Here is a 22,110-nt window from a genome sequence, read left to right as displayed (position 1 = left end):
GAGGATTGCAAGCTTTTCTGCAATACAAAACCTTCAAAAAGTCATGTGCCAGAAATTAGCCTTATCTGATATTCAGAGCCAAGTAATGAATAATTCTCCCTCAAAAAAAAAAAAAAAAAAAGCAGATTCCTTCTTTATATTTGAATTTAATATTTTCAGGTCTGTAATGCATTAAAAACCTTCATATATTGCTTAAGAAAAAAATACTTTTGTAGCAGAGCTGAAATTTACATGTTTATTGCATGTGCTCTATAACACATATAGACACTATAGGCTGCCATACTGTTAAAACTGATGAATAAGAGGTGTCTGAGAAGCCACCATAAATGCATTGATACTATGCTCTAAAAGCTTTATTTCCAGAGTGCATTAAACAAAGCGGAATGATAGAGACAGCTTCAACTTTATGCTGGCACTGTTTGAGAGGGAAGAAAGATACTGAAATCACAAAATAGAAATTAATATCTTGGCTTCGAGTATAATATTAACAATTCTCCGATTTGTTACATGTAGCCCTGAAAAGATGAATTTAAGGGCACGAACAGAAACAAGTCACAGTGAATTGATCTGGAAGTGAATTTTCTCCTCCAGGATAGCTGCCTCTGAAGACATGACATGAAGAAGTTTTACCTAAACAGGAAAGTTCCTGATAATCTTCTCACAGCTCCTATGGCCCATCAGGTAGGAGAGGGTGATATCATCTCACTTCACCTGCTCTTACACAGTGACAGCAGAGAAATAGAGAGAAGACTCCCAGACAGGATGCAAGAAATATAACACTGATTGTGAGGAGGATTATGATAAGGCTTATGGCTAATACACAATCTGAATATTGCCAGTGTAGTATGTAATATTCTAAAGGGTTATATTATAAGTAGGTTTGTACATTTTTGAATGGGCAGATTTGCAGTCTTTGGCCCTGCAGAAGTCACAATTACAAAGCATCAATGGAGCTACTCCAAAATTTGATCTCTGTGTGTGATCAATCTTAGAGTTTGCTTTTACTCAGCCATCCAAAAGTTCCTCATCTTCATGAGTGTTACCTATCTTCGGTCTGGATGTACCCTGCAAACACCACTGCCAGGGTGGGGAATACACCTGGAAGCTGCCTGCAACCTTAGAAGGCCAGTTTGGAGAGTTAGCCCAGTCTCCAGGAGCATTTTATACCCTTTGAAAAGCTGATGTGTACCAAAGTCAACTGTAGTCCCCACAGCCTCCCCATCTCTGCAATGCATTTATTATCTGAGCATCCAGATAGCACCTCCTGCAATTCCCACCTGGTGTTCTTAGGACAATTACCACTTGGTATTCTTGCCCTGGGACAATTCACACTGCATATCAGGGACAGGAAAGGGAGAGGGGCGTGTGAATATGTGGAGCAGGATACAAGAGATGACCTGACCACCTTTCATTGCCTGACAGTCACAACAGCTCAAGATGCCAGTGGCCTTCTCCACTTCCAGCGCACATATCTCCCCCACACCCAGTTCCTCAATAACTCCACCAAAAATTTAGAACTCTAGGAAATTGCAAACCCCATTTGCTCTGGGAAGTTGCAGTATCTCCTTCTTGCTTATGTCTGCTTCCTCAGGAGGAAGGACGACTATAGAGCAGGCAGCATGGGCAATAGGGAAACATAAAGGAATGTGATTGCCTTGAAAATTCTCATGTTCAATTTGCCATTGACCAGCACCCCCAGGTCCCTTTCCACAGTACTGCTCTCCATCATCTTGTTCCACAGTCTGTACACACATCCAGAGTTGCCCCATCCCAGCACAGAATCCAGCACTTGCCCTTGTTAAATTAAATTTGTACTTATGTATTGTGGAGTGTCCCTGCAATGTACTTATGCAATTCTATGCAAACTGTGTTAAATTTCATCCCTAGCTGAGTCATAAAACCAGAGACAATGGAGAAAGAAAAATACTCATGTAGTCAGGGTCACATTTGTTCAGAAAGGCCATTAATACAAGGTTGCTAAGCAAGTACTTACAGTTATGCCTGAAGATTCCCTTCAAATAATGATTTTCTAAACTGAAATTAAATCAAACAAGAAGAAACAGTGTTCTTCTCCTGAGATTCTAAGTCTAGCAAGACCCAGCAAAGATTCAAGTGTCCTACAAGGGAAAACTTTATAGTGTAAATTTAGAGTACTTCCTCCAAATACAATTCACTGCTAAGATGTTCGTCTTTTTTGCACACTTGCCACAGGGCTTTTGCTAGCACCTTTTGCACTGAGATCCTTGGACTCCTAGCAACTCAGTTCAGGTAGCCCTGGCCTCCGTATTCATGTTTTCAGTACGGCTTCACCAGTCAGAGAGACAGTGTTCCCAGATCCCATGGAAGCTTTGGAAGGGACTGTTCTGCACAGCCATCAAATCTATTCTCTAGTTTTTGCACACACCTCAGAGGGTTTGACAGAATACAGCCAGTGATTCCAATGGCTTTCATCACTGTCCCAGAGCCTGTGAGATGCCTTCAGAATCACTAATATCTTACTAGTTCCACAGAGATGCAGCAAAAGAGAGGTTTCAGAGAAGTGAAAGATTCATGTCAGCCTAAGCAGCAGAGTGTGCTTCATCTGCTATTTCTCAGTCGAACGGTGAGGGGCTTATTTAAATTAGTTATTCAGAGCAGTAACCATTGGCAAACATCCCACAGCAGGTTTGCCGAGAATTTTGCTGCCAGGGAAATTTTCATCTCTTTGGTGATTCCAGACCAGCAAGCAGAAGATGTAAGAAGATAACTTTCATTATTACAATAGAATGTTTTTTCATAGCAGTTGTTACCCCATTTGGAAAATACTGCTTGATATCCTGTAATCCCTCTCTATCTGTCATTTCAGTTTATTAGTTTCTCAAGTATATTCAAAGCTGTAAATGGAGAAACTGAGCTGTCCGTGTTTCAAATTGAAGATGGGAGACAACTGACAAAATACCATGTAGCTTTTCCAGTTTAATAATCCCACGTGGACAGACGATGCATCTACTATTCCTTTAGAAGCTTATTTCCCAAACTCAGTTATCCTGCAGATGGTAAAATCTATTCTTTGAGGGTCAGGATTAAAGCCAACGGAAAGTACCATGTAATTCTTCGAGGAAAAATAGCTATTACTGCTACCTGGAAGGTAATATCTATTTCCAATACAAAACACCCTACATTTTATGACAGCTAACATTTTCCCAAACCTTCCTAAGTAGCTAAACTTTAAAAAATAATCTAATTTCAGACACTGCACAGAAGCAGCAAACAAGTAAAGGTCAATATAACCACAATTGCTTTCCATGCTATATAATACAAACAAACAGATGCCCTTACACAAAGGGAATTACTTCTCCTTCAAATCTCAACTGTGTCAGCACCCAAAGCAGGACTTGGACACCCCAAGTCTGCCAAAACTCAAAAGTGAATGAAGAACTTCTGCACATGCCAAAGCTTTCCCAGCACAAGAAACCAAACACTTTCCTCGCCCAGCCAAGGACAGGGACTGAGCACAGGGGGAGTCCTGCCTATACCCTGTGAAGGGTCCTGGCATCCTTACTCTAGCCAGAGAAGTGGATATATTCCCCAGGGCTCACTGACATGATGCATCACTCAAGCAATGAAATTGATCTAACAGCTGCACTAGATAAAAATGCAGACCCCCTCTATGGCATCTCTCCAGCATGCCAGAGCATATGTAAAAATTGGCTAATGGTCTAAAACCAGAAAAATATTATCCCAGTGTGTCTTAGAATAAGTTCATAATATTTATTACTTTGGAAATTATTAATTCATATAGATGGTGGACTTTTATTTTTACTGGGAAAAAAAAGCATTCATTTTCACCCTGCCATTAAAATACACTTGTTAAATGCAGCAGCGGTGCATTGTTGAGGACAAATGAATTTAAACATGAGGCTGACTCTATAAAACATCAGAATCACCCTTCCAAAGCAAAAAATGCTTTAAGGACATTTAAGTCTTTAAAAACAAAATTAGTCAGTGACTTAAAACATCTTCTCTCCATCACAAAAAAAATGCAGTTCTCTGGCTCAGCTGTATTTCCACTATTTATACACCTGCAAAACAGGCAGAGGCCAAAGTTCCACTTTTTATTATTCCCCTCACTACAGAACTGGCTAACACTCAGTTTTACCTGAAGGAATTTGCAGACTTAAGAAGGTATGACCGGCTCACCTGCTCATGGAAGCAAACTGTGATTATCAAAGGGATATCCATGGGGCATTTACCATTAAAAACCGAATTAACAAGGCATTCTGCATTTCCTCAGTAGAATTTTCTTTGAGGGAGTGTCATGGGTTGACATTAGACAAAATGCCAATGCACCCATGAGGGTATATTTTACCTAATGAACTACTGTGAGATGTGGTCAAGAACAGAGCAGAGCAGGCCTAATACTTGAAACAGACAGACAATTTATTATGCTACATAACAATGGACAATAGAAAAGGAAAGAAAAACCCAGCCACCCAAAAGCAGAAGAGAAAACCTCCCAAAAACACTGCTTCTCCTCCCCCCAATTTCCATTCCATACATGCTCACTCAGTTGACTCCAGCACATTACCTTCATCTACTTGCTTAATCCCTCAACAACCCTGGGTTCCTAATCCAAATCATCATCCTTTAAAATTCAGACAATCCACATTCCATCCAGGACGAGAGGAGTCTCTCTCGCACCACAGACCCCCCCCACAGGAAACACAGGTCCACCATCCCGTGTTCCCACGTCACCCATGGCACTGCCTAGAAGAGTCTGCCAGGGTGACACCCTCCTTTCCATGTCCAGCACTCTCACTGCCGTCCATGGACCTGAACTGCAACAGGGCTCTTTTTAAGGATGTTTTGGCCAAGTACCAAAAACCAGCCATCTTCTCATTTTGGGACTCAGGTCCCCCCCATTTACCCCTGGGGCCGGGGGCTCCAAGAAGCAGGCCAGAACGTCTCTGGGTTTGAGCCAAAAACATCCACCCAAACACAGTCTTATTTATAGTCAGGAGGGTCCAGGGTCCGTCTATGGCTATCATTATGCAAGAAAAGTCCAGCCTCATAGGCCACTCCTCTTCATTCCGGCAATCGAAGGGGCTTCTTTTCATCTCACATTACCCTCTCGGTCCCAGGCTGTCCTCTCTCTTCTAAAACCACCAACTATGAGAATTCAGCATCCAGGGATAACTCTCTTCTGCCTTAGAAAGAGTTAAAAGCTTTTATCTCCCACCACCAAGGTCAGGCACAGGCGATCGCAGGCACTGCAGCTCTCACAAGCAGCTCCAGCTCGGCACCTTCTCTCTGTGGGGGGAGGAGAGAGACGGGACCGGGGGGGGGAAAGGGGGGGGGAACGGGATGGGACAGGGAGGGGGACGCGGAAGGCACCTCCAAAGTTCTCCCTCCACCCCTCCATTCTAGATGGAAGCTGGACCAGCTCCACTCCAGCTCCCTCTGTTCCCCACCCCGAGGCCCACCTTGCTCAGCCAGGCCCACCTTGCTCCCCTCCCCCACCCGGCCTAGCCAGGCCTGGGCAGGGGAGAGGAGAAGACGCTCCCTCTCCGAAAGCAGAGCAGGGAAAAAAAAGAGTCCTGCTGGGAAATCCGGCTTTTAACCCCTCGTGTCCTCAGAGGCGTCCAACCTCTTAGTGGCCAACAAAGGTGCCAATACTCAGACCTAAGGACTGATTGGTTTGACCACTACTTCCAAAAAAACTCACTTCCCTTCAAACCACGACAGGGAGGATTTAAGGGGTGCTCTGAACACAGCAGCTCAATAAATACATTGCAGTGTCACGGCAAACCTTCCAAAGCTCACCCCGACCCACACATTGCAGGGTACTACACCAAGCAGGCATACAGTACTTGCTAGCAAGGAACAGCACAATGCAAGACAAGGTCCTAAAGTGCCTCAAAAGCTGGACTTTGGCCAATCCATCTGGATAAAACAAACATGGCTTTGAGCAACAGACAAGGGGGATCCTCCACACAGAAAACCATCAGGCATATTTGCCTCCTGCCCTGTCCCAAGAAGTTCAGTTTGGACCACAGTCCGGTACTTTGTCAGGTCTCAGCAGGGAGAGGTGGAAGCATTAATAAGGCGTTTCCCTGACATCACAGTCAGAACACTAATTTCTACTCTCAGGGAAAGTTTAGAGTCTGCTGGGGTGAAGGCGGGGGGATTAGTGGGTTTTTTCATACAATACAGCTTTTACCCCAAAGTTAATGCACTTCACACAGACCTTTTTGACTAGAAAGGATCGTGTTTTAAATCTAAATTCCCTCTAGAGAGATACACACTACCAAAATCTTTGAGCAACACACCATTGTGGACAGCAGGGAATTCTGCTCAAAAAATAAATCAATAGCATAACCAAGCCTATGGTTGTTGGGACTGTTTTATATATATTGCTTTATAGCTTTTAAATGAATCCTGACATTGATCCCCAGAAAAAAATAATGAAAAATTAAAAGAAAAGGAGAAAAAGATGACAAAATACTGCAGTCAAAAGGCTGGTAAGGCCAAAGAGAATAACGTATTGTGCTGCTGGAATATTAAATGTAGAATCCTGAAAGTATCATAAAATAACTTTGTTGGAAGCCCGGCAGGTGTTTGTAGGATTTGTCTGCATACTTTAATTATTTATTGTAGAAATAGTCTTAAAAAGCAGAGTAGGGCTACCACTATCAGAAGTGAAGGACTACAGAAAGCTAGCCAAAGGGAAGACACTCGACATGTGAAATCCTTCAAGAAGCTCTCCACTACCAAAGGGAAAGGTACCAGATTTCCTAAATCCTTCAAGTACATGGACAATCTTACCTATTCAGTGCAAAATAACTAGCCAAGCACAGAAACCTTGCCAACATGCTGGTCCCAGAAGCTACAAAAAGAAAATCCAATTTTACTGTCTAACCCTACCTCTCCAAGCTTTAATGGAGTAGTGATTAATTGCACCAAAGTGGATCTGGCCCAGTCCTTTCAATGCAAGACTATTGATTTACTCCTGCAGCACAAGTAGCCCACCAGACATTGACATTGAAATATGGTCTCCTTTAATGATGCCCTCTCTTAGTAATATCTTCCAGCTTTCTCTGTTATTCATTCTGGGATTTAGATTTAATTTGGATGCCGTTATGTTGCATATACTTTTATTGTGCTCTGTTTACAAAATGATTCTTACAATTAATTACAGTAATGAGATCATGGCTAAAAGACTCGCAGAATGCTGATTAGATAATTAATGATTGGTTGTGTTTTGTAGCATTTTATTGAATATATACTCCAGGATGGTCTCTCCCCTTGCCTTTTTTGGTCTTTCTTGCCCGAGTTCTAATAGGTAATTGAATAAATGATCAGTGGGAAAGTAGATTACATGAATCATATTTAACCCCTCGGCACTTAGACAGGAATCCAGAGTAATATAATGTGAGGAATATAAGAAATCAATTTCTTTGGTATTTTCATTGTAGTAATTACAGGCTGAAAATAGTTTTAAATCAGACATTAGTTCAAAATTGTCAGATAGGCTGGACTTGACATAGGGAGTCTCTCTGTAGAAACAAGCAATGTTAAAATAGTTGCCTGCCAGCAAGAACAGGGCTGAACATCTTAAAAAGGGGCTGGCCAGGATACAGCAGATCTTGACCACTCAAACTAGTATGGCCAAGTTTACAGTCAAATAGCTTACCATGGGCAAAACATTTTTTTTTCTGGGCCTGGAATGGAAAGAAAGGATCAGGTCACCTTTCCCCTGCTCTCAGTAACCTCCCGTGAAACCTTCAGCCATGCCAAAGGCCCATCGCTCTTCAGGGCCAAGACATACCACAACCAATAACACTTACTGCAATGAACTGGACCATCAACTGGTGCAGTCAAATTCCAGACTGATCAAAACCACACATCCAAACGCCACTGCCTCAATCTGCTTTGCTTTCAAAAGACTAGATTGACTAAAGGCACAGAAGTGAGCATTTAGTCCATGCATATATTACGATACAGTCTAATGAAGATAACTCCCATCAACTTCAACCTCAATAGAAGAGTCAGCCACACAGATCTCCAGTAGGAATATAGAAAACCTGTATGCAGGCCAGAAAAGTAAAAGCACTCCCAGCTGTCTTCTCTTGGTCAAGCCCCTTCATTTGCAAAAATTAGCCAAAGGAAAGGGGCTGGGCAGCCTTAACTACTATCTTCTTGAAAAAGCAGAGAGCACTTTCCCAGTTATTTGGCTTGTTTCTTTTCTCAAATCTCAAATTTTTAATTAAAAAAGGGTTTTTTCAGAGTTTTGTTGAAGAGTTTAGGTTGTTTGAATAGCTGAAAAGAATAAGCAAGAAAAGCTATTACAGTTTACTTTCAGCTTCTAATGTTGCCAACCAGAGGAAATACAGAATAAGTCATCATGAGAGACTGATAAGTTACATTTATTCATGGGGACAAAGGTCTAAAATAAAAGTTGTGTTGTCAGAGAAGGTATTGTGGTAGTTCCCAAATATCTGTAGAAAAAAAAAATCAAGCCATGGTTAATCTCCATCTGTCCCACAGTGAATTCCATGTGATTTTTAATGCCCATAAGCTCACATAGCAAAACACAAGACCAGACACATCATTTGAACTTGGTCCTGCAATTGCAGAGAGTTTCAACAAGAACAGGTGTCAGGTCCTGCCCTTTGGCCACAACTACCCCAGGCATTGCTATAGGCTTGGGCAGAGTGGCTGAAAAGCTGCCCTGTGGAAAAGGACCTGGAGGTGCTGGTTGACAGCAGCTGAACATGAGCCAGCTGTGCCCAGGTGGCCAAGAAGGCCAGTGGCATCCTGGCCTGGATCAGCAATGGTGTGGCCAGCAGGATCAGGCAGTGACTGCCCCCCTCTGTTTGGCACAGGTGAGGCCTCACCTTGAATCCTGTGTTCAGTTCTGGGCCCCTCACTACAGGAAGGACATTGAGGTGTGGAACTTATCCAGAGAAGGGCAACAGAGCCCGAGAAGGGTCTGATCATAAGTCTGATGAGGAGCAGCTGAGAGACCTGGGATTATTTCGCCTGAAGAAAAGAAGGCTCAGACGGGAATTTTTCATTCTCTACAATCATCTGAAAACAGCTTGTAGCAAAGTGTGGTCAGACCCTCTTTACCAGTAAAAAAAAAGTAGGATGAGAGGAAATGGCCTCAAGTTGCACCAGTGAAGGTTTAGATTGGATATTAGGGAGAATTCAAGGAAAGGGTGGTCAGGCATTGGAACAGGTTGCCATGGGAATCAGGGAAATCTCAATCTCTAGTTAGAAAAGTGTGGATGTGGCACTTAGGGACAAGGTTTAGTGGCAGACTCAGCAGTGCTAATATTAATGATTGGGCTCCATTTTAGAGATCTTTTCCAGACTTAACAATTCTGTGATTATTCCACTACTGAATCAAACCACCCAGATCACAGAATATGCCATGCCAACCTATTTTGAATACATTCTCATACTGATTTAATGAACAAAGGTGAATTATCCTGTCTCTATATACTACCAAAGACACAGGCCTCCACAGCTAGATTCCTACAAGACAGACCTATTCACTCATGGATGAACAGATTAAGCTACCAAATGCCCAAGGCACATAACTTTCTCATCATCCTCCGAAATTTTTTCAGTGGTCAGTTCAGTAGCTTTCCAGTGAAACACAGATGTCTTACAATTCATCTTCAGAAGAGAATAAACTAGAAGAAAAGTCTCCAAGATTCCTCTCCAGCCAGCATCCAAAAGAAACATTACTAAATGGCTAGGAGAACCATACATTTGAGGGAAGTTACATATTGTACACAATTTTTTTCTACACAGCATGATTATAGATAATTAGCATACATGATTGCTAAGAACAAAATTATAAGTCCCTGATAGAACTGGGCTTTGCAAGAATCCAATTCAAATCAGGGGGTCTGAGGGTCACAATCTGTTCTGATTATATCGTATGTTATAGATGCTTCCAATATGTTTAAGATGAGGAACAGGATTGCTAGTAATATACGACACAAGGTTTTTCATGAGCTACAGAAGCTGAATTTCTTGGACTAAAATCAAAGTCTAGAAACATTGCTGGTTTGGTGAGAACAGCTAACAAAGTTACTCAAGATGCTTTTTGTTAACCCACATACAGCACCTGATGAGTCATTGCGTTAAGATATTAAGGGATTAACATCTACCTTGAATGAGAAAAACATGCAAAGGATTTGATTTGATTTATAACTGTCCAGCAGTTATACAACAGTCTGTGGCAGGACGCTGGCAGCTTGCCCGCACTCTAACCACATTTATCCTGTACTCCTGCAAAGTAGTTTTTTGCATACAAGATTTGAATTGTCTTCTATAGTTCTCAGTTAAGTGCTAGACCCTTGCACTCAACTCACCCTCTATGACCACGGTCTGAACAAACTGCACCACAAGCCAGAATTACATTAAGAAGGTCATATTTGAAGTTTCTGGATACTCTGGATACTGCTTTTGTAGAACACCTGCTTGCAAACTACCAGAGAAGCTACTATACAAGATGACTCTGTGTCTGGCCCTTCATTCATACCATGACATTCAAAGAAGGCCATTGCTCCAGCATGGGTCCCTTCCACGGGATGCAATTCTTCAAGAAAAGGCTGCTCTGGCATGACTTTTCTGTAGGGCCACCAGTCCTGACAGTAAACCTGCTCCAGTATGGAGTCCTCTCTCCACAGAGCCATAGGTTCTGCCAAGGAGGCTCCTCCAGCATGGCCTTCCAGTGGCCTTCCTTGAACAATCTCCTTTGGGCATCCACCTGCTCCACTGTGGACCTCCAGGGGCACAGCTGCCTCACCAATGTCTTCCCCAGAGGCTGCAGGGGAATCCAGTACCCACAGCACCACCTACTCCTCCTTCTTCATTGACCTGTGAGTCTGCAGGGCTGTTCCTCTCACATGTCCTCACTGTTCTCTGGCTGCACTTGCTGTTGCACAGCTATTTCACCCCCATTCTTGACTCTGATAGCCCAGAGGAGCTATCACTCTGCACTGATGGAATTGGTCTTGGTGAGCAGTGGGTCCATCCTGGAACCAGCTGGCATTGGCTCTGTCAAATGTGGGGGAAGCTGATATCCCCTTATCACAGGAGCCACCCCTGTAGCCCCCTCTATTACACAGCCCGAGCCACCTCCCACCTCTGAAATGGCCTGCTGGCTAAACTAAAGGTCAGTCACTTGCTCTAATTATAAACCCAGTTCCTGCACTCTGGATGTCCCTGAACTGCCTACCACAGCACACTCGATTCAGGTTTCCTGTTGTGAGTAAAGCTCAAAACAAATTTTAGCTCACAATATCTAGAATTCCAAATAGACAAAAAAAGAAATCCATTTAATTAAACCAGGAAGAAGATATGCTGGCTTTGGCTTAAGTCATATATTTCACTATAAGCAGTTTCAGTCAGTCTCCATTTTTGAAAACCCCATGCGTGTTTGGGTCAACCATTGACCAATTAGAGTGAAAGTGTCAGTCCAATGACTTGCCAAACTAATGTTTATGTCAGGCAAACCTCCTCAGCCAAGGCCAACCTCTCCGATTCAGTGAAATGTGTATTGTACTAACCACTAGCGCTGCAATTTCCCTCAAGATGGAGCATATAGTTTGGGGAAAACCCATGAGTATTCTCACCATCTGAGATGAAAGTTGCTGAGTATTTTGCCCTGAAGCCAGACTGCAAAGTGCTATAAAAGCAAGAGAAAAATCAGAAACTTGACAGGGGAAAATACTTGTAGCTAGTTCTTTTGAAAAGAGCCCTGCACATCACAGACACCATGATAGCAACTTCCATTCCTCTTAGTCATAAAACAGGGAAGCCAATACTACCTAAATATTCATCCCACTTCCACAAAGCAGTTGAAAGCACCTATCATAGCTAGACATATACACCAACCTCAATCACACTACTGCCTAACTACCTGCTTCCTCCCTAGTTGCAGTCACACCACTTTGGTCCCTCGAAGGACAGTTAAATACAACATAAAAGCAGATGAACTAGAGCCAAACAGCCATATTAAACTGAAAATCAGGACTTCAGCTGAAGGATGTGATTTCCCATCCACATGTGCCAAGTGGATGCACCGAGTTTGCTTGACAAATATCACCTGATGATTTATTTATTTTTTAATTTACTAGACATCTGAGATGGAAATTTGACTCTTTTGCCCTTTTACACACTCAGGTCGAAATAGAAGATATTGACTTAGGTGGTCATTTACATCAGAACTCAGACTTCACTTTTATAGGCTATTGTCACAGTGGACACGGGAAGAACCACACAAGGACACGCTGGTGAGCGAAGCAGGAAAAAGGGCGAGTTTATTTACAAAACCCAGTTTTATACATTTCCCATGGTGCCCGTGGATTGGAGGATGGAATTCCACCTCTCAATCCATGTTGGTCAAGCTGTCAATCACATTTCTCCTCCTACCTAGAAATATGTAAACAATAAAAGACAGTTAGCAAAACATGGCCAGTGTTTATAGTAGAAAATGTGATAAGGTGAAATTTCTGACTCCAATATGAAGAATATAACAGAAGGCTTAAAAAAGTCTTCAAAACCAGGGTGACAGGCTATGAGGCATTTCCATGGTTTGTGCCATGCCTGATATGATGAGTTAACTCCCAAATCAGTATTTCTTACTTTGACTAATAAGACACAAGGTAGACCTTTGCAGCACATTACAGGAATTAAATGCTTATTTTTAAATTATTTTCCTGTTGACAGGCCACATTTATACTAGCAGATATAGCATTAGCACAAGAAAGAAGAAAAACTTGAACCCCTAAGACCAGTACAAAACGTTGAGACCATAAAAATCAACTGGCCATTACAGCTATATGCTAAGGGAACATTATTCAGTCAATTATTTTTTTCATTAGAGTAGGTTCTATAAAAATATTTTTTCAGCTATTAATTACTAATTTAAGAAATGTTATGGAAACATTACCAACAAAGAAAGTAACATTGTCAAAGGAAAACCAAGGCACGAGTTCAGTTTCTTGAAGTTAAACCTGTGAAGGGGTTGAGTTTTACAGTATGAATAAGCACTTCTAGTGAAGTGAAACTTTCCTCAGATGCTGCACATTACACAAAGACACTAAAAACCACTTTTAAGATGTCCAATGTAGCATCTATATGTTACCTTTTAAAATCCTTCAGGTGGATCCATGCTTGTCTTTTGCAAGTTTCTGAGAAGTTTCCCATTTGCGAAGCCTTAATTTTCAGTTCTAGACTCAACAGCTAAAGGGACAGTAACTCTTCAGAAGTGCATGAAAATTGCTTTGTGTGCCCTTTGTCTCATTTAACATGAATATGCATAGTTAAGCAGAAAGAGTCCATCCTTACTATCCTACAACCTTCACATATCCCATTTACCACTGGTGAGACAAACAGATTCAAAAACCTCACATTTGGCTAAGAAAAAGCTCTCCCTGCTGGGGAATCATGAGCCCTATCCTTCCCACACAGATACCACTCACCCGCCTCATCCAGGAACGTATAACTCATGGAGCAGTTTAAAGCACCTATCAATTACCAAAGCACAGCACAAATCCTTGGGGGTCCTGGCAAGAAAGCACCTTATCACACACACCATGTAAAAGGAACAAGGAATCAATCACTAGAGACTTCATCAGATACCTCTATACACATCTAGATGGAGAACTTGGTATAAAGAGATCAAAACCAGAATGAAATTAAGTGAAAGGGTTAAGTGTTATTGAACAGGCTTACAAAAATAGCACACTAGTAGCAAAAGGAAAGACATTCAGTTCTGTGCAACCATATCTGTGAGAAACCATTTCTACAATTTTGTTTAGGGGAAGAGTGTATATGAAGCCCTGGTGGCAGCTCCTGCTTTACACATAATAAACCCCAGGAAAATGAAAGTTGATATATGGACCATCAAAGATTTAAACAGTCCTTTCAGGCTCATAGGTGTGACCACATGCGTCTTAAGACTCCTTAGTTCTGCTGTAAAACACCAGCTCACAAACAGAGCATGAATGAAGCCCCTAGGTCATGTCATAATATGATAAACAGCCTGAATCACATCTCTGGAACTTTACAGGAGCAAAAATGCATCAATTAAGTTAATCACACCAAGCATTATCAACAGACCATGTTACTTCTGCACTCAGCAACAACCAATTCTCTTTCCTGTAGTTTCCAGTATATGCTTCAGTCTATGCACCTGAACCAGCACCAGTACATCTATAAAGTTCTCCTCATCATGAAGTTCTGCATGTGTTTAAGCAGAGAAAAAAACCTTGATCAATATATTAGCAGCTCTGGATAGAAGCTCCCTGCATTGAGCAGGCACATAGCTCTCACCTGTATCTAGCAGGCAAAGCTAAACTAACAATTAGGGTGACAGACTGCCCAAGGAAGAAACAAAGTTTTAATGAATTTTCTGAAACAGCAATGGTTGCAGGGGGGCCAGCAGCCACCCTCTCCCCCTCTACTGTCCTGGTGGAAAAAAAAAGCCCGTTACTTATTAGAAAACCACATATACAGGATAAAGAGGGCCTTAAGAAGAAAAAGCTACTGTGCTACTTCTCAAGAATAAACTGAGTTGAGAAAAAACATCTCTGCTTACTAGAATATGAAAAAAAGTTTCTTCAACTCCCAAAGCTGAGAATCCTTATTCTTGACTTAATGTTTTAAACATGCTCTAGTATCAGAGCTCACCTACACAAGTGAGAAGCCCCAAGCTACTTACGAATAACAGCTGCTTATGCAGAAAGCCCAATTATTTTGTTGACAAAAAAAGGAACCAAAGGGCTTATTAACACCATTGCCACTAACCACAGACCTCTTGTAAGGATCTCCCTTCTGCCTAAAACCATAAAACAGATTAAAATACCATCTACTATTTATTGTTTGGATGTATGTTGGAGGCTCTTGGTTATTTCTTGCAAGAGAGTAGTACAGTAGAAGGTAATTTGTTGCCTTTTATTTAATTTAATATTGAGGTCAATTGCATTTGTTAGGTTTTTCAGTGTATGGAAGGAAAATGCTGGTTTAAATTCAAGTGTTTGAGTTCTTTTGACAACAGGATTTCAGAACTTTGATTTTATTCCTTTCTTTTCGTTTCTTTTGTATTAGTCCATAAGGCAGAAGATTGAAGCTGTTCACTGTTTCTTGTGGAAAAATCATTGTAGGCATATGGTTCATCCAGCACTGTAGTTTCGTGGATGCATCCCAAAGGTATGTTATGTTATTAACTGATATCAGCTTTTGATTGTAGAGGAAAAGAAGCTACTTTTAATTATGAATTATATATAATATGCTTAATTCTTCTAGTGGTTTTACTTACCTTTTTTTAACTTCTTACTTATACCTCCAACAAGCTTACAGAAGTCATTAATAGCTTATTAAACATTCATAAAATGAAATTTTTTTCAGAAGACTGAGTGTTTGCTTAAAATGAAAGTAAAAACTGTCAAAACTTGTTCTCAAACTTAATGTCTGAAATATCTCAATTGCTTTAATGTTTCCTTCTATAATTCAAGTTTTCTAATTAGGAGTATTACAGAATGTATTAATTGAAATTTTAATGAAGGTTGGTATTTTCCAATGTAAGGAAATCAATGGAAAGGAAAAAAAATGTTCTAAAACTTGGCTTTATCTGCCAGACTGTTATTTTTAAAAACATTATTTTAATAACTTTCTTGAGGGTCTTAATTTCATTTTAGTGTAGATTCTAGTCTTAATGGTATTTTAAATTACTCAGAAGAATTAATGATAATTAACTGGTGAAAAATTTTAGTATTATCTTAACATTCTGAAAGGATCTGTCTGAGTATCTCCAGATCCAGGTAAGATGCAGACAACAATTTTGTACAAAAATCAGGTCTTTTTTTTTAATGCATTTGTGATTGCAAAGAGTATTAGAGGAGGTTTAAGTTCAACTAACATTTTCCTGTTCTATAACACATTTGCAGTGCACATGTCACTAAATTTCATGTTTGACCAGAGTCACAGTGATGCCAAGATGATTTTTTGCCTTTTATTTTATATACCTTTTATGCACCTTTTATGCATTCTCACTAATCCTAGCATGCGTACTTGTAATTCCTTGAGTCTCATAACTTAGCATAGTCCTAGTCCAGGGCACCATAAGGAGCCTTATTAAAATATCAAGGTGAAAACTCCTTATCACTTAACCATGTCTGGTTCTCACTTTTTAAGACCAGGAAAAAATATCAGTAAACCACAAAAAGATTTCAATAGGTAGCGATACATGTGCTTTTGCTTTTACATTATTTCTGGTTCTTTGACGTTTTAACACTGAACAGGACTTTCTTTAAAAGCAAAAGGGAGAAGGATTGAAACTGTTCAGCAGCTCGTGGTTGACTCCCTTGTACTTGAATGAGGCTCACACTTCTAAAAGCCTAAAAATGATTATGCTTTTCCACATTCTGTAACTTTAACCTGGTATGCCTGTGCAATGTACTTTCCAGTTTGCTGGCAGCCCGTCTTGCTCAGAGTAGTTGTAAACAGAGATGCTGGTATTTTTATTGGCTAATTTTACAAGCTGGCATCTGCTGTCAGCAGCTTCATGTAAACACACTCCTGCCACAGCATCTGTTCTGCTGCATATTGCCCCTACCTTAGTGCTTGCATGGAGCTGGGGAGGGAGTGATAAAGCTCTCTTCTGAAAGGAGGTATGTGGTGGGAAACAGGAGCTGAGTAAGACTTTCTCCTGGGACAGAATTTCTAGAAATGGACTACTTGAGTCAGTTCAAGGACACTGTTTTCAAAATGCCTTTGAAACCTCCACTTAAGAGTCCAGTCCTGCTCAGCATGTGAGCAAGCACACGCTTTCCTAATATGAGGCCAGGAAATGTGACAGCTATCAGAACAGTGGATTTCTGTACTGAATGGAAGATGAAGCTTTTTGTGAATAAAACTTTACTGACATGACATGACTGAATTGCTAGCTGAATGCAATTAAACTAAGATTGATCTTGTGGAATCCAGCTATAACCTAGTGCATATGGGTATCAGGAGAGAACAGATCCCAGTGAAAGCAGAGACTCTTGTGCAAGAGGCTGGCTATAGAGACAAACCTTTGTTCTCAGTGGAGACAATAAAAGATATCTATGACCTGCAATTTGCCAATAGATTCTCAAGCTATCTATTCATAGCAATGTACATTCTAAGACCAAGACATATCAGTGGCAATGTCACAGAAAGTCCAGCTTGCTTTGGTCTCAGGACAAAGAAGAGACCTAGGTAAAAGCTGAAGAGCTGTATGCAATACAGTATATTACAACTTAGGACCACATTAAGTGACCTCAGGCATCTTTTACTGTTTTTCTAGTGTAAACACAGTTCCTTTAGGTGTCTTGGATTTATATATGTATATATATATGTGTGTGTGTGGGGGGGGGTTTGTTTGGGTTTTTTTGTTTGTTTGTTTGTTTTGGGTTTTTTTTTCTTTTTTTTTTTTTTCTTTTTTTTTTTTTCTTTTTTTTTTTTTTTTTTTTTTTTTTGTGCTTGTCACTATTAGCTTTTGTCCCAGCAGAGAACTAAGGGATGACTCAGATACAGATGCTAGAGAAAGAAATAAAGGAATCAGTATTGAATTTTTTTAGAAGTTGAGGGCTTTTGGATTTAGAAGTTCATGTAAGGTCTCAAATCAGTCCTAGGAATAAGGTCAGTTGCAGAACAGAGAGAGCTGTATTGATGTATAAATGCAGCCTAGGAAGTAGAAGTCTTTTCTCCCATGTTCAACAGTGCCCAGGTGAGATCATATGGCTGGTATTGCTCTCCTGCTCCGCTCACTGTGTTGTTCTGCCTCCAAGTTTGGGGAGTGGTAAAACTCAAATACTGAAAAAGTAGCTACTAGTCTAAAAATAAACTAAGGCTATTTCATTCTCCTGGAGGTGTGGGTGTACCTGCAGCAGCTTCTTCTCTGTGTATGTGACACAATATGAATGTGCTCCTACCTTCTGGACTGGGGGCTAGCTTAGACACAGAGTAGGTACCAAACACAGATGTGCCCAGTTCCTGGGATGGTGGCTGTGAAAAGAGTTAATGGGATGTAGTTTACTGTAAACAAAATGAGGAGAGCCTGGTATAGAGGAAATTAATATGCAACACCCGCCAGCAACAAAGCAGAAGAGAACCGAGGTTTAGATGCTACACTGTGCAGAGAATTTTAGTATATACTCAGCCTTTGTGCAGATGCCTGTTCTGGCCAGGGGATAATGACTGGTACAAATCCCTGTAGTTCTGAGATACTCCTATTTTCTGTATAATTGTCATTTGGTTAGGGGCACTTGACCAGAAAGGAGGGGTGATGGATTTGATGCTTCCCTCAAAACACAGAAAAAATGTATTTAGTGTTGAAATGTTTGTTTGGAATAATTCTATTTCAATTGGTTCAGAAATATGAAATGTAAATGGTCAACTAGTTAGGTTAACAAGACAGATGGATAGATTTGCATCTTCTCCTGACTGGACTCTTCTCTTTCCTGTAAATGCTTGTTTATCTTTCTGTTCTGTGGACAGAGTCATGTTTGTCACTTGAAATATGACAAGCTAACTTGTCATACTTAAATACAACTTGCTTGTTAGTGTCAAAGTGTTTTTGAGCAGAAGCAGCAAGAAGCCCCCAAAGATATGATGTTATTTTTTTTAATTTGTTATATTGATATGTGTAAAGCAGTCTGGATACTGTGAATACAAAATGGAAGTGAATATACTCATTCTTGATTCAACTTCTTTAAATACACTAATACTGCAAAGGACAAGATGGGATATGTTGTGAGATGGCTTTTGCTCAGTGAGTAGTGCTTGGATATGGATAAGGCATTGACCTTACTAAGGCTGAGTTCTCAGTAAATCTTTATGTAAATGGCCTGATACTGTCTTCTGCTCACCTCCCTATGTCTAAAGACTTCACTGTCTAAGGGAGCTATGCAATCAGTGCATCTGTAATTGTTTTATTAAAGTTTAAATGTTTATACCAGGTTCAGTATTTCCTGAAGTAAATGTCTTTGGGTGACTATGGCACTCTGGGTAAAATGTTTATTAAGTGCCCTAGACCAGAGACCCATTATAAATTCACATTACGAAGTATTGTGCTCTAGGCTATAGCTCTAATCTGATTGCCACTCCTTTCTCGGCTTGCTGTGCATGTGTCCTATCTCCTTCACCTCCTGATTGAATGAAATTGTAATCATCTACTCTTCTGTTTAGCTGGGGGCAGAATTAGAGGCAGAAAATGGAGGCAGCCACAAGTGTCTGGGACAGCAGAAAAGCTCTGGAGATTGAGCAAAGGTGCCACAGCCCAGATATCACAAGAGACAGAAAGGGCAGCAATGTTTAGAGAGCAAGGAGAAGTGGCTATAAAAGAGAAACAACAGGAAATAAGCTGCCAGTTCTCATTTATAGGCATGGAATGATGCATGGTGTATTTACACCTCAGTACTGTCCAGTAATACCTCAGTGAAATCTGTGAGGAATGCAAACATTGTCTGAGCACACAGAGATGATGTGAGAAAAGCCAGTGTCCAACTGGAATTTGACCTAGCAAGGGATATCAGAGGTCATCAGAAGGGCTGGCTTCTACAAGGAACTGGGTGACAAGTAGGGATGGACAATGGTTATCTGGAAAAGCAGTCATGCTTAAAAGGAGGCAAAGGATATGTTGCAAGGGAAGGGTGTACTCAGAAGAATAGAGTACTGAATTGAGGCACACCAGTGATTGCAAGCATTGGATTTGACTTGTCAGGATACTGCTTAGAATCATAGAATATCCTGAGCTGGAAGGGGCCACAAGGATCATTCAAGTCCAACTCCTGGCCATAATTGAAGGATACTTTTGGTTCAGGAAGGTTTTTTGTAAGCTGCAGTGCCAGCTACAGATTGAGCTTAGAGTGGGCAGAAGCCCCAGGCAAGAGGTCCTGAGCTGGTGTCAACCCTTTGCATAACAAAGGGGACTGGGACCTGTGGCTCAGCCAGGGGACCAGACACTCAGAGACACAGCAGGAGCTGATGTCTGAGGAGGAAGAGCAGAAACTGTGAGGGTATAGAAGCCCAGGGGTTCCACTGTTGGGGGTCCTTCTTGGAGGCACCAGCTCCAGGTGTTTCTGTGTTACTGTGCCATGAGTCAATGGCTTTATGGAACAAGATATCTGAGACTCTGCTGTGGGAAACCTGGGGTCAAACTGGTAAGGAAACCTGGTCTGACTGTGTGTGAGTGGGGTGTGCAGGGAGGCAAGTGGGGCACTGGAGCCACTCACCATGACAGGGCTTTGGTCCCAGCACTTAAAATGTCTGGTAGTGGGAGTGTGACTGTCAAGAGTCCCATGAATAGCCAGACAGGAAAGTTTCCTTAACAGCCTTCATAGGACAACCCCAAGAACCATGTCATGTACCTGACAGAGCTGTCCAAGCTTTGTGCTGTGACCACATCTCTAAGGAGATGTTCCAGTGCCCAACTACCCTCTGGGTGAAGAACATTTGCTTAACATCTAACCTAAATCTCTCCTGACACAAATTCAGGCCATTCCCTCATGTCTTGTCACTGGTCAGCAGAGAGAAGAGATCAGTGCCTGGCTTGTTAAACCACATTGATAACAAACATTAATGAAAAAATGCTATTAGAATAGTCATGGTGCAAGAGCCAGGCTGGCTGATGATCCCTTTCAGCCTCATCTCAGGTGAGGCGCTGAGCTTTTACAGCACATCTTTTAACAAGTTATTATTTGCATCTTGAGAACATGTCACTGAGCCTTGAGAAATGGGTTATTCTCAGCAGAGAAATAGCTTCCTTGGGATCATGCAGGATGTCTGTGTTGGAAGCAAAACTTGTATCAATGCACCTGAGTCTTATAGCTTGATCGCAATACCATCTAATTGTGCCAGCTCTTCCGGTGTGGACACTTTATCTCATAATGAGAGCAAGTCTGTCTGGAAAACTTGGTCCTTTAAACCCTCAGTTTGGGAAGTTTATATCTGAAAGTTGATGGCTGGATTTCTTCCTTTTCTTCCCATTTTTAAAATCTAGCACAGGTAAACTCTTTTCAGTATTATTCTGTTAGTAATTCTTTGGTAGGATAAGGAAAGAAACGCTGAAAGCTAGGAGTGACAATAGGAAACACATGGTATGTCACTGTAATATTTCTGTCAGAATTTGTCACATGAAGCAGTCTGTCCCAGAAAGGTGGCATTGATCCTACTTTATCATGCTGTTGCTTAAAAATTACTTAACAGAGCACATGCCAGAAAATTATTTATAATTACTGAAGTAGTTCTCTGTGTAGACACTGAAGTGTTGCAAGTGAAGTATTTCTGTGCCCTGACCCCCAGCCTATCACTCAACGCCCTTCCTGGAATCTTCTAGTAGAAGGGGAAGGGGAGCCGGGTGATAGACAGGGAATCAGGGAAGGTAGAAGGGGACTGACAAGGAACTTTGCAGAACAAAAGGAGTGGTTGGGAGGATTGACACCGAGAGGGAGGGTACAAATTTTTGGGTAAGTCCATCAGAAGAGGGGAGAACAGGGACAAACCAAATGAGAAGAAACAAACGACAACATTCTGAGTTTGGAACGGAAGACTTACCTAAAGGCACTTGAGCACTGCAAAGGAAGGAAAGAAGTAAATATGCTCCTGCATTTCACAGTTACAATTAACTGATGGAAAGGACTCGAAGACGATAGCTGTGATTCAGATGGCATCTCCCAAGAACATAAATTAGTGTGTTGGAAGCTGAAATTGCTAAGCATTTGCAGGTATTTCAGATATGATGTGATTGACAATGATGTGGTTTATTTAGGAAATCATTAGGGTTAGATTGAAATAAAGAAGTCAGTATCAAACAGTTCTGCTTGGAGGAGCGAGGTGAGATGAAAAGGATTTGCTTTCCTCGAACAAGAGGAAAATAGATATAGTTGGCCTCAATGTGGAATGCATGGCAGTAGCTCAAGCTAATGAAACTAGTTTGCCTATAATCAAAGAAATTCAGGGTAGCTATCCAGCCTGCTCTTAAAAATTAAGGAAGGCATTATTGACCTTTTGAAACATAGTTCAGAAAGGAACTGAGTTCTGGACAGTACTGTATGCAGGAGATTAATGTAGTTCACTACTAAA

General features: G+C 41.2%; 1 long non-coding RNA gene across 1 annotated transcript; it reads right to left on the bottom strand.

Moving 5' to 3' along the window:
* Positions 1-4,398: 4,398 nt before the first annotated feature.
* LOC134564147 (uncharacterized) lies at positions 4,399-5,553 on the bottom strand. The gene is made up of 2 exons (XR_010083481.1): positions 5,463-5,553; positions 4,399-5,289 (listed from the first exon to the last, which is right to left on the bottom strand). It is a non-coding gene; the product is annotated as an uncharacterized LOC134564147 (long non-coding RNA).
* Between the last annotated feature and the right edge of the window lie 16,557 nt (positions 5,554-22,110).

The sequence above is a fragment of the Prinia subflava genome, chromosome Z (genome assembly GCF_021018805.1).
Source record: "Prinia subflava isolate CZ2003 ecotype Zambia chromosome Z, Cam_Psub_1.2, whole genome shotgun sequence".
Lineage (NCBI taxonomy): Eukaryota > Metazoa > Chordata > Aves > Passeriformes > Cisticolidae > Prinia > Prinia subflava.
Note: the sequence above shows the minus strand (reverse complement) of the source record. Positions and strands in the feature narration are given on the sequence as shown.